At 41.7% G+C, this 12,424-nt stretch overlaps 1 long non-coding RNA gene across 1 annotated transcript in view; it reads right to left on the reverse strand.

The window, feature by feature from the left end:
• The window catches only part of LOC116685705 (uncharacterized), an 18,283-nt gene extending 6,817 nt beyond the window's left edge, over positions 1-11,466 (reverse strand). Inside the window, exon 1 of the long non-coding RNA XR_004331020.1 lies at positions 11,447-11,466. This is a non-coding gene — a long non-coding RNA (uncharacterized LOC116685705). The remainder of the gene's footprint in view (positions 1-11,446) is intronic.
• Positions 11,467-12,424: the final 958 nt, after the last annotated feature.

Here is a 12,424-nt window from a genome sequence, read left to right on the forward strand (position 1 = left end):
GAGAGAGAGAGAGAGAGGCAATGTGTATGTGACACTAAAGCGTTATATATTATGCTGAATGACGTTATGTGGAATGTGTACTAAAGTGATCTTCACTCTTTCTAGGACCATGGGAAGCTATAAACTAAGAATCATCATTAATGAAGGGGACATACGGATTTGTTTTTCCTCCTTAATCTTCTCCCATACAACACCCCTGTTCCGGTGAAATTCTTGTTGTGTTTTCCTCCTTAACTTCTCCAGGACATGAACCCTGTTTTCCTCCTGGTGAAAGTCTGTGTTTTCCCCCTCCTTACGTCCCTCCCAGGACATAACACCTGTTTTCCTGGTTGAAGTCTTTTTTTCCTCTCCTTAAAGTCTCCATGACACGAACACCTGTTTCCTGGTTGAAGTCTGTTTCTTTCTCCTTAACGGTCTCATTACAACGAACACCTGTTTCCTGTGAAAGTCTTTTTTTTTCTCCTTAACTTCATCCCGCCAATAAACCCTGTTTCCTGGTGAAAGTCTAGTGTTTTCCTCCTTAACTTCTCCAGGACATGACAACCTGTTCCCTGTGAAAGGCTTGTGTTTTCTCCTTCACTTCTCCAAGACATACACACTGTGTCCTGGTGAAATCTTGTGTTTCTCTTACTTTCTCCAGGACATGAACCTGTTTCCTGTTCCAACGTCTTCCTGTTTTCTCTAAACTTCTTAAACTTTCTCCCAGGACTGAACACCTGTTTTCCTGGTGAAAGGTCCGTCCTGTTTTCCTCCTTACTTCTCGAGGACTGAACACCGTTTCTTGAACGATGACTTGTTGTTTTTCTCCTTAACTTCCCTCCAGGACATGACAACCTTTTCCAGGAAAGTCTTGTGGTTTTCTTTCTTAACTTTCTCCCTGCCATGAACACCTGTTTTTCCCAGGTGAAAGTCTTGTGTTTTTCCTTCTAGTCTCCAGGACATGAACACTGTTCCTCCTGGTGAAATCTTGTGTTTTCCCTTAACTCTCAGGACTAAACACCTGTTTCCGGGTGAAATTCTTCGGTTTTCTCCTTAACGCTCTGGGCCCTGAGGCCATTGCTACAGTTTTATTGTCCTTCGGATTATTTTATATAACTTGAAACAGCAACCCTGTTGTCTCAGTCAAGCTATAACATCACGTTTTTCATGGACAAACTGGGTGATGGATCTTTGGGTTACAGTTATGTCACTTGAAATTTAAAAAATGGGGTTGTAGGACCTTAAGACAAATAAATATAAACAGACACATGATCTTCCAGGCTCATGTATTGTATCACAGACAGAGAGTAAACCGCTAAACACCTCATCACTTTTCTTGGGAGTCCACACCGGTGAAGAAATAAGCATCATAACTTATACAATGACCAAAATACTTTTTTTTTAGAAAGTCGCAGAACGCTTTTGGCCCTCATGACATTTCCTTATGCAATAATAACATAATAGTGTACATTTTTGATTACAAACCCACAGCAATGCGGCACAAGCATGGGGTGCTAAACAGTTTGCTATTTCAAAATAAACTACATAAACAGTACTCATATAACGCACATAAATTACATTTCTTCAAAAAAGGCCCAAATACAGTAATATATTAGTAATTATCATTATATATAATATAAATTATGCCACAATCTCAAACCCGTGAGGCCAGTTGCTCTAGAAACGGTAAGATATTCTATCTTGTGTACTACAGCAGCTTTTGATCGCACACTATATCATTTGACTGGGGATTGGCTCTTTAGCCTCCAATACTCTTTGGTGACGTAGTCTCCCATATATTGGACTGCGCCCTATATGGGCCTGTCTCCCTATCTGGGGCATGCTGGCTTCCTTCCCCTCTAAACACCGGATAGGAGAGACGAGTGGAGCTGCGGCATATACTGAGCCAATTGCTATGAATTATGGATTATTGTAAAGTGGAAGTAAATCTTGGATTGACGGTTTTTGGATTTAAGTGGCTCAACGACCGCGAAAAAGGCTGAAGTTTCCAGGCTTGATAGAAACCACCTGTAGATGTAGAAGGACCCGTAAGAAACCGCCGTAACCGCTAACTCTTTACCTTTTAGACCGCAATTTTTGGTGAGTTTTCTTGTAGTTGTGTTGTTGATAGAATTTTAAACTATGAATCTAGAGGTGCTGTTTTTTTTGCTCGTTGGCTATCTCTCGGTCTCAGGTCTTACAACACATGGCAAAAAACTTACACTGTAAAAACTATAAAAACTTACTCTCTGCGTTCATACCGGCGCGATAAAAAAAAGGCGGCCGTTAATATGACTTAGTTAACGTGAGAAGAAACGCGTTAACTTTCCAGCCCTAACATAGATCTATATAGACACTACCGTTCAAAGTTCAAACGTGTTTTCCTGAAGATTCCCCTTCTTCTCCACCATACTTTGTGACTGAATAAACATAGAGTCGAGACATTGACGAGTTAGAATAAGGATTTGTATTTGAAAATACATTTTTTTACATCAAACTCTGCTTTGGTCAAAGAATCCTCCGTTGCAGCAGTCCGCGTTGCGACCCTTTGGCCTTCTAGCTGTTAATCTGTTGAGGTCTCTGGAGAATGTCCCCACCAGAAACTTCCAGAAGCAGCTCGCCAGTGGGAGTGGTTGGATGGGCACTTCCTTGGTACCATACGGTCCAGCTGCTCCCCCAATGGCTCCATGGTGTCAGGTCTGTGACTTGCCTTTCCCCTCCATTACCGTAGAGACCATCTGCCTGCTTCTGCTCTAATAGTTTTCTTCACCTGTAGAGGTTTGTTCAGGGTCTGGTCCTGTTGGAGGATAAATTGCTCCACTCAAGCGCTGTCCACTGGGTATGGCGTCTCCTATGTAAACTATACTACTTGGGAGATGTTTCAATGGGACTGGCCTTAGCCCAAAATCTGTGATTTTCAAATTGTATTGATCAATTAAATCTAACCATTGATTGCATCTCCTACTCGTCCAGAATAATAAGTGGTCCTCTCACAATTCAAATTGAGTTTACTTATTTAAAACAATGCCCCACATTAAATACTGTTCACTGGGCTTTTGCAAGGATCTCAGTGACCACTGTCTTGTAGCCCCTGGTAGAAATACCAAAATGGAAAAAGAAAACCACAAGTCATAAAAATAGATTTAAAACATTTTAATGAACCGGCTTTTACACCATGACTCTTCTAAGTGCCAATGGAACAGAATTGCCTCATATCAAGTGTTGAAAACAGCTTGTCATTTTTTCTATGAGTGTTTCATGGCTATTGTTAATACAGCACGCCCCCTTTTACGAAAGTTAGAGTTAAAGGTAGAGAGTCCTGGTTTACACCAGATTTGGCAAATGCTTTACCTGAGAGACCTAGCCTGGGCGAAGCGCAAGAAAAAACTGGTTTTAAAATGTCTAGGGATAATTCAGAAAATTAAGAAATAAAGTTCCTCACAAATTAAAATGCCAGTCTGATCTACTTGGCAATTACACTGAAGTCTTAATGACCCTAAAGTTTTGGAAAACATAAAATCTCCACTGTAAAAATAACTCACAGGTCTAACCAATACCTTGGTCCATAACTCACATATTTAATGACAAGTTGAATGTTAATTGTTTTCAAATCACATTTATTTCAATTCTACACGCCCTCCATAAAACTCTGGACTGTTCCGTGACAACCCTCTGATGCATCAACATTGTAGTTTCCAGTCCTTACTTTGTGTCAAGTCCGCAAATCATTACAATCATTGGATGCCCCGGAAACCACAAGGACCTTACTTAATTGTCCCTACTTTCGCCAAATTGCAGTGATTTAATACAAACTCTGACTGCTATTTTTAACTTTCTGACCACTATAGGCAATTCCTAAATTTTGGAAATCGCTCTTGTCACAACACCGTTATTCAAAGGTGTGACCCAAAATTTAAATACTACAGGCCCATTCAAAACGTTGCATCTTATTCAAAAATTTGAATCTTTAATAAATGCACAGTTTGAAAGACTTTTTGTATTCCAACAACATTTTATGTACATTCCAGTCAGGTTTTTTAGGAAAGGTCTAGTACCATAACAGCCACACTGAAGTGCTCAACGACATCTCGACAGCTCTTGATAATGAAGCACATGTGCTCGCTTTTTGTTGATGTGTCAAAAGCCTTTTGACTCTGTAAAACCTATTTTTACTCAAAGAGAGACTGACCTATTGGATTATTTATCTCAATGGCAGTGGATGATCTGTATTATCCTCACTGACAGTCCCCCGTGTGTTCAATCAATAATTTTGTTCTAAATTTCTTTCCTTAACTAAAGGAGTGCCCCCATCTCCGTTTTTGGGGCCACTTTTAGGTACGATCTTGTGAACAATGTGTCAGGTCTATGTACCCCATTACATTTTTATTATGATGATATGGTTATCTACAGCTTTGCAAAAACCTCTTAGGATGCTTGTGTCTCACATTACCAAACGCTTTTCAACACAGTTCAGACATTTCTACAACTGGATCTTACTCTAAATGCAAATAATAGCAAGTTGATGTTTTCTCAAAGCACAGCGCATCTGCACATACATCCTCTCTTGTCACTCTTCAGGGGGGCAGAACCGAAAGAGTTACATCTTAAATATCTAGTTATTTAATTGCTGAAAGTCTTAGTTTTAAAGGACATTTGACACTGGTTAAGAAACTGAGACGAAAATGGCTTTTTCTTTAGATAAGGCTAATGTTTTTCTTTCGATGCAAACGGAAACTTGCAAGCTGCAACCTTTACCCCATTCTGGATTATGTGGTGCCATCATATTATATGATGCCCACCCCCAAGGATTAAAACTACTGACTCTGTTTATCATGCCGCATTGAGTTTTTTATTCACAAACGTAAGCTCGCACACGACCACTGGGAACTTTACACACGGTGGCTGTCCAGCGTTGGGAGACTCGCTAGACTCAATCATTGTGTATGTTCAATTTATAAATGTATTCTGACTTCGCTCCCCCTATCTTGTGTGATAATTCAACCAAAAGACGGAGACCTAGTATTCTTTACGCTCACAAGACTTACTGCTGATGTCGTACCAAGTGTCCGCTCAGAAGTTGGTCAGGTGGCATTTCACTATTCGGCCCCCACCACATGGAACAATTTACCAAAGTTCTGGAAATTGAGGAATGGTTGTAATTGGGTCATTTAAAAACTCTTTGCTCAAAGGTTTGGAATGAAATCTATAGGTCTGTCAATGTTTTAAATATTTTATGAAATTTTTATGACATTGTCTTAATGTATGGAAGTTGTTGTTGATCTGTGCCCTGGCTTGGCCAGGACTCCCTTGAAAAGAGTTAGTAGCTCAATGGATTTTCCTGGTTAAATAAGGTTAAATAAAAAAAAATTGGAGTGATAGCCGTCCTTTATTCAAATCCTTGTACAAACAACCCTGTACATCTCCCACCTTACCAGCACCAACGCACCCCAGACCATCATGTTACCTCCACCATGCCTGAACAGATGGCTCAGCCATTCTTTCCAGCATCTTCTCCTTTGTTCTGCGTCTCACAAACGTTCTTCTTTGAATCCAACACCTCAAACTTGGATCATCCGTCCACAACACTGTTTTCCAGTCTTCCTCTGTCCATTCTGTGTTCCTTTTGCCCATCTTAATCTTTTTCTTTTATTGGCCAGTCTCGATATGGCTTTTTTCTTTGCCCCTCTGCCCGGAAGCCCAAATCCGCAGCCCTCTTCCTGTAATGTTGACCTGGTGTTTTGCGGGTCTATTAATGAGACCAGTTGGGGACCTGTGATGCGTCTGGTTCTCAAACTAGAGCCTCTAAGGGCCTATCTTCTGGCCTCCCACTTCTTTCTTCTACTCTGTTATAGCTGTTGGTGCTGTCCTCTGCAGGGAGTAGTACACACCGTTGTAGGAGATCTTCAGTTTCTTAGCCATGTCTCCCTGTCATAGCCTTCCATTTCAAGGACAAGAATAGACTGCGAGTTTCCAGATGAAAGTTCTCTTTTCTGGCCTTTGGAGCGTTTAATTGACCCATAAAATGTGCTGCTCCGAAACTCAATCTGCTCAAGGAGGTCAGTTTTGGCGCAGCTTCTGTAACGACCTAACTGTTTCCGATGTTGAACATGATTGCCAAGGTTTTCTAATCATCACTTAGCCTTCTGAGCCCATGAGCAAAACATTGACCCTTAGACCATATGATAGTTGCGGGAAATGGCCTCTATCCACCTATGGAGATATTCCCAACAACCAGACATTTGCAGCTAGAATGTCCCTTTACCACATTAGCAATGTAAGAGTGGATTCTTCCACGTTAAGACTAGTAAAGTTATCGTCCATTGAAGTTCAGCAGTGCTTGTTCCTTCAAAATAAGGACATTTTCAATGGGGACCCCTCAAACTTTTGAACGGTAGTGTATATATATATATTTATACATTATATATCATATATATATATATACATATTATGCGATATCCTGTATATACAGTGAGGAAAATTATCACCCTCGCTATTTGCAATTCTCCCCTTAAAATCATGGAGGGTCTGATGTCCCTCGTAGTGCAGTCTACTCTGTGACGACCTGGTCCACTGTGAGAGACTAATCTAAAAACATCCCGAAATCCAATGTAGGATTTTTAACTATTTATTTTATGATACATCTGCAAATAAGTATTTAATCTTGCAAGTTTTATTAGTGGACCTGATCCTTGCCATCCATAGGTGGGACCAGAGGCAGAGTCCCAGTTAACACACCTGATCTGCTCTTTATTCCGTAGTATCCTATTAACAACCAAAAAACCCCATAGGACGGAACTGCCCCCCCCCCCGACATTTGAATTATTTCTCAAGTAAACAGAAGGGGAAGGCTGTGCAGATACCTCAAACAATTAAAACCACAATGCCAATAGTGCAAAAAATAGGAGAATTAATGTGGCCTCTAAACCTCGATAGTAAGAAGTAAGTACTAAAACTTATTTTACCCCTTTTCACAGACAAGAGGGTCACAAAGTGCTTCACAGTAAAACAAATAAACACAACCCATAAAATACTGAGCCATGTTTGCTAGAACAGCTTGTCTAAAAGATGTGTCTTGAGGTTTTTTTTAAAAGTTTTTCCACAGAACCCAAAGCTCTCAAAGCCTAAAAGGGAGAGAGTCCGATCTTTTGGGAGCCGCCACAGAAAATGTGGTCCACCTCCTGGTTTTACAACGTTTTCTGGGGACATTCCAAGGTCTTGGTCTGAGACCTTAGAGAGAGACCAAGAGTGTGTGGCGGCGTGTATAGATCCTGATTAAAGGCTGTAGCTTGACGCAAGTCTCTATGGTAATGATTTAAAATTTTAAATTCACTCTAAAACCCTATTGGTAGCCATGAAGTCCTGAGCACCGGATTATGTGTCTCTCCTCTGGTCCCTCAGACTAAAGTCCTGCTGCTGCATTCGTACCACGTGCATTTGTCCACGATGATTTGTTCAACAAGTACACTGACAAGTGCACTAATCCAAACGTGAATAATAAAGCATGACAGCTCTCCATCAGAGACCACAGCCCAGATATCATCGCTTTTTCCTGAGATGGAACACCAGACCCGGACCACAGGTTCACATGACTGTTAAAACACTTGCTTTGTCCAAAATGACACTACGTCCCACAAAGTGAAGAGCCCCAACAGCCCCTCCTATCTAAGGGGTCATGCTGTAGGGGGCACCGATCATCACGTCAGTTTGATCTGAATTTAATTGCAAAAATTTTGTCGTCAATGTCTTTGTTTAAATGGGGCTAACAATGACGTTTGTCAGCCTATCAGGCTAAAAGATAATTGGATGTCATCAGCCTAACATGGTAGGGACTAGTCCTCAACCACCAATATCTTTCCAAGAGGAGGCAATACAGACTCAACAGCAGGGGCCGAGCACAACCTTGGTCACCCACAGTACAGAGGAGCAAAGTCTGACATATATTTCCCATGGAGTCAGCAAACTCCCTGTGGGAAAACCAGTCCAGGCGATCCAGTGAATGCATGCAGTTCTTTTCAGTCTCTCAATCCTATGCATTCTTCACAGTATCAAATGCTGCACTTAGATCTAGTAGGGAACCAGGACCACACAGACCAGTTACCCCCATCACAGCCACAGAATATTTAGAGATTTACGAGAGTATCTTAGTCGAAATGGTTTGTTTTTTTACAAAGCCAGACTGAGACTTATCAAAGTCTCGAGTCTCTGGTCTGGACACATGGATCAGATCTTCACCTCTTGCAAGGAGCCTGGAGGACGCTGGGAGTAGCCCAACATTCTACAGGTTTTTGTGGATCTGGAGTCGGCATCTCCCCGTTGGGTGATCGGTGGAGAAGCTCAGTCCATCCAGAGGAGCTCGGATTTAGAGCCCCTGCTCCTTTGCGTCTAACGTAGCCAGGTTAGGTGGTTTGGGAATCTTGTAGGCCTCCTGGCGCCTCCCTGGGAGGGGTTCTAGGCCGTCCGCTGGTGGAGGCCCTCGTGGAGACCCAGGACTCGGTGGAGGAGTCCATCTGGTAGGAGCCTCGGAAGAACCCAGGACTGGGTAGAGGATGTCCACTGGAGGAGGCCGGGGAAAGGGAAGTTTTGGGTCCCCTGCTGAGTTGCTGCCCCCGCCGACCCGATACCGGATCATAGGTTTGAAGATGCTGGATGGATCTTCTCTCCTTCCTTCTTCTTCTTTTTTTGTTTTAGCGTATTTTTCTTAGCTTAACTTCTACTGGAAATTTCAATTTCTCAGGTATCATCCAAACAGATTAATAAAGAAGTCCTTTATTAATGATAGTATTAATGATATAATGAACACTCACTGGGAAATAAAGACCGAAATACCGAACTGTTAAGAAGACCAGACAAAACCTTTATTAATTTAATATACCTATATATATCTATATATATTATACCGTGAGGAATGAACACAACCCTGCTATTTTGCAAGTCTCCCACCTAGAAATCATGGGAGGGTCTAATGCCTCGTTGTCATGTCCACTGTGAGAGACATAATCTAAAAACATCATAAGCACAATGTTAGGCATTTTTTACTATTTATTTGTAGATACAGCTGTATTTTATTGTTGTCAGATTTGATCCAGATAGAACTTTTTGGTCCCTAATTCCACTAACCGTGTTTGGAGAAGACGTGATGAGACCATCCCAGACCACCATCTCTACAGTGAACAATGGGGGTAGCATAATTTCTTTGGGGGGGTTTCTGCACATGGACAGGCGACTGCACTGTATTAAGGAAGGAGACGGGGCCATGTATTGGGAGAACTTTTGGGGACCAACCTCCTTCCCCACTTAGATCATTGAAGAATGGGTCGAGGTCTCACATGACAAGACCCAAGCACCAGCCAGGAGAACCAAGAGTGGGCTTGAACAAGAAACGATCAAGTTTCTGCGTGCGTAGTCCAGTCTCCAGACCTAAAAACCCAATAATAGAGAATCTTTGGAGGGCACCCCCGAAAACTGACTGGTCTAGAGAGTCTGTGTGAGGAGTGGGCCAAAATCCCTTCTCATGTGTCAAACCTTGTGAGACTACAGGTCCCGCATGACCTTGTGAACTAAAACAAGGCTACTGTACCAATATTAACCCTCTGAGACCGGTCAGAGACTCGCCCACCTACAAACAGCACCTCGGATTCATCGTTTAATATCATTTATCACCCAGACTCACCAAAGTTTGCGTCTAGGCGGTTTAAGCGTTAGCGTTATTGAGTTTCTTCCGGGTCTTTCTACCTCTACGGTGATTTTCTATCCCGCTGGAACTTCAGCACTTTTTGGGGTCCTTGCGCATTAAATTCCCACCCGTCCACATCAAGATTGATCAACTTTATGTCCAGAATGCATCGCGTTTGGCTCATTCGGGTCTGCCGCTAGCTGCCCACTCTGTCTCTCTCTCTGTGTCTGGTTACGGAATAGCAGGCCCCACATGCCCATATATGGGAGACAACGTCCACCCTCTTCGTATGGAAGGCCAGAGGTGCCAAAAGGCCAAAAGCTGTATGGAAGGCCAAGAAGGCGCACATTTTTAGACACGCAATTACTTTGTGAGCTTGGTGTAATTTAATCATATTACCATTATTAGTTGATTTTGTCAAAGGAAATGTCCTGAGAGCAAAGTTCTGCACTGTAAAATCCCACGCTTTCATACTTGAAAGACATGAAGTTAGCTGTAGTTGGTTTCTCAATAATTTGTGCTTCTTATTGGTTTTCCAAGTCACGGTCAAATTTCACGGTGAAAAAAAAGCTATTTACTTATTGTTTTAGTGACTATAACTTTGGTTGAGTCATCTTAACTTGCTTAGAGCGACTATTTGGTAGCATGCTCCGTATAACCACCAACGTTCATCTCCTGCTCACGACCGTTATGTGTGCTGACGGACTGCCCGACACATTTTCTGGAGATTTCATCACATGTGGAATAATAGGAAGTTTTCAAGCAAGTTAGGTTAATATTGTGTTAGAAATTTGTGTTTCTGTCTGTTCCCTCGACAAAGCTATCCATTGTTAAACATTAACAAGCTAACAGGCATATCACATTTCGGGCATGTTTTGGCTGCTTGCACGAACCACCTGAAACTATTTTAACGTGAAAACGCTCACATTTTAAATGTAGCTACAGTATTTTTAGTTTTAAAACGGAGTTGACACAGTGGCTGTCTTTTGGTAGAAGGTGGGTATAACAACACAGAAGTCCGGTTTTTACAATAATATATCCTTTAAATTTGCTACATCAATCGTGTAGATGAAACACTAACAAGACATTTGTAAAGCTACACACCGTTTTCAGCCTTAGGTCGGCAGTGTTGTCCTGACGCGTTCTTTGAACGATCGTTCCTGAACGTAGGCTACGTTTAAATGTCTGTAAACTTACTGTGAACCGTTCGTTCTGTGTGTTGTGAACTCCCCTCTCGCCCCCTCCCTCCCTCTCTCTTACTTCGTTCAATGGGTGCCAGAGTTTCCATAGAACCTTCCGGCGAAGACCTGCTAAAACACACTGCCACAGGCCTGTATGTTCGTAAAAAACACCTGAGCTGTCAAGAGCACCATGCACCACGATCGCCCGCCGCATGAGTCATCAAAACAAAAGCCACGGAGGCGACAACAGCACACGGAGGCTTCCGTCTGATAAGGTCGGTGAGGATACGAAAAATCTTACATTTCTGTGCATCGTTGCCTCCAGCTTTCAAACAGACAAATATAGCACTTTAGTTCATCCCAGCAAAGCTGAAACGGTACTTAACTGAACACCGATAGCTTTCAAGTATGAGCAAGCTAATCCATTATAATAGGAAAAACTTACGCCTATTTCAGAGTTAAAACCACAATATTGCCGTCTTTGTTCTATAGGGGCCATGGCAATACTAAAAAAAATTTTAACAAGAATCTTGCCGCAACAATGGAAAAACTATGAACTAGTTCATTTTTTGGTACTGGGAACGTGTTCAAATTTTTGAAATTATGAACTAACAACTAGTTCATTTTTGAAATGTACTAACGTGACCCTTCCCAACGCTGTTGGTTTGACATTTGCGGAGACAGAAGTTTTCATAACTGCTAGTTTCGGTTTTTGCTTGCAACGCCAAAACGTAGATGTTACATGAGACTTTTGGCAAAACAATGTCATCCTATTTTTTTGCATTGATAGTACGAAGGACCCGGTCAACATTTTACATAGAAACTCATCGCATTACAAACTGTTAATTGCTGTTCCTCTATCCCCCCCCCGCCTTGTTCCTCCGTCCAGCACAGTAGGGACTGAGGGAACAATGCACTATTTATTTCAAGTCCAATTAAACTGAAGTCGTTCCATATTTTACAAGATAACCCTGCTCTTGATAGAAACCACCCGGGAGTTTTGCAATGCTGAATTTCTTGTAATTATACTTAAGTCATAGTGTTTATTACTCTTAATGTTTCAATTTGTTTTCTCATGTCATCTGAATCTTCAATATTCATATCTATAACGGATTTATATTTATGTTGGAAAACACGTTATTCTCCTATAATGCGTGTAATATGCACAGATGTCCTTTTCTCTGCAATGCCCATCACTTAAGTGACTTTGATTTAACTACGACATCATTGTCCTTTACTACCTTGAGGCTCTTCACGCTGCTTTGGCCGTTTGGCCTCAGCATTTGGGAGGTTGAGATAAATTACCCTAATATTATATTAGTGTACTTTACTCCCTTCCGATATCTTCATATATACATGGTGTGAAAACAGTGTTTGCCCCCTTCCTCATTTCCGTTCCTTGCCATTGTGTCACCTTAAGTGTTTTCGGAACATCAAACCAATTTAAACATAGTCACGGACAAAACAGTAACACAAATGCAATTTGTAATGCAGTTGGTTTTATTATTACAGGTGAAAAAAAATCCAAACCCCATGGCCCTGTGTGACAAGTGGTTGCCCCCCTTGTTAAAACATACTAAACTGGTGTTGT

The sequence above is a fragment of the Etheostoma spectabile genome, unplaced genomic scaffold (genome assembly GCF_008692095.1).
Source record: "Etheostoma spectabile isolate EspeVRDwgs_2016 unplaced genomic scaffold, UIUC_Espe_1.0 scaffold121, whole genome shotgun sequence".
NCBI lineage: Eukaryota > Metazoa > Chordata > Actinopteri > Perciformes > Percidae > Etheostoma > Etheostoma spectabile.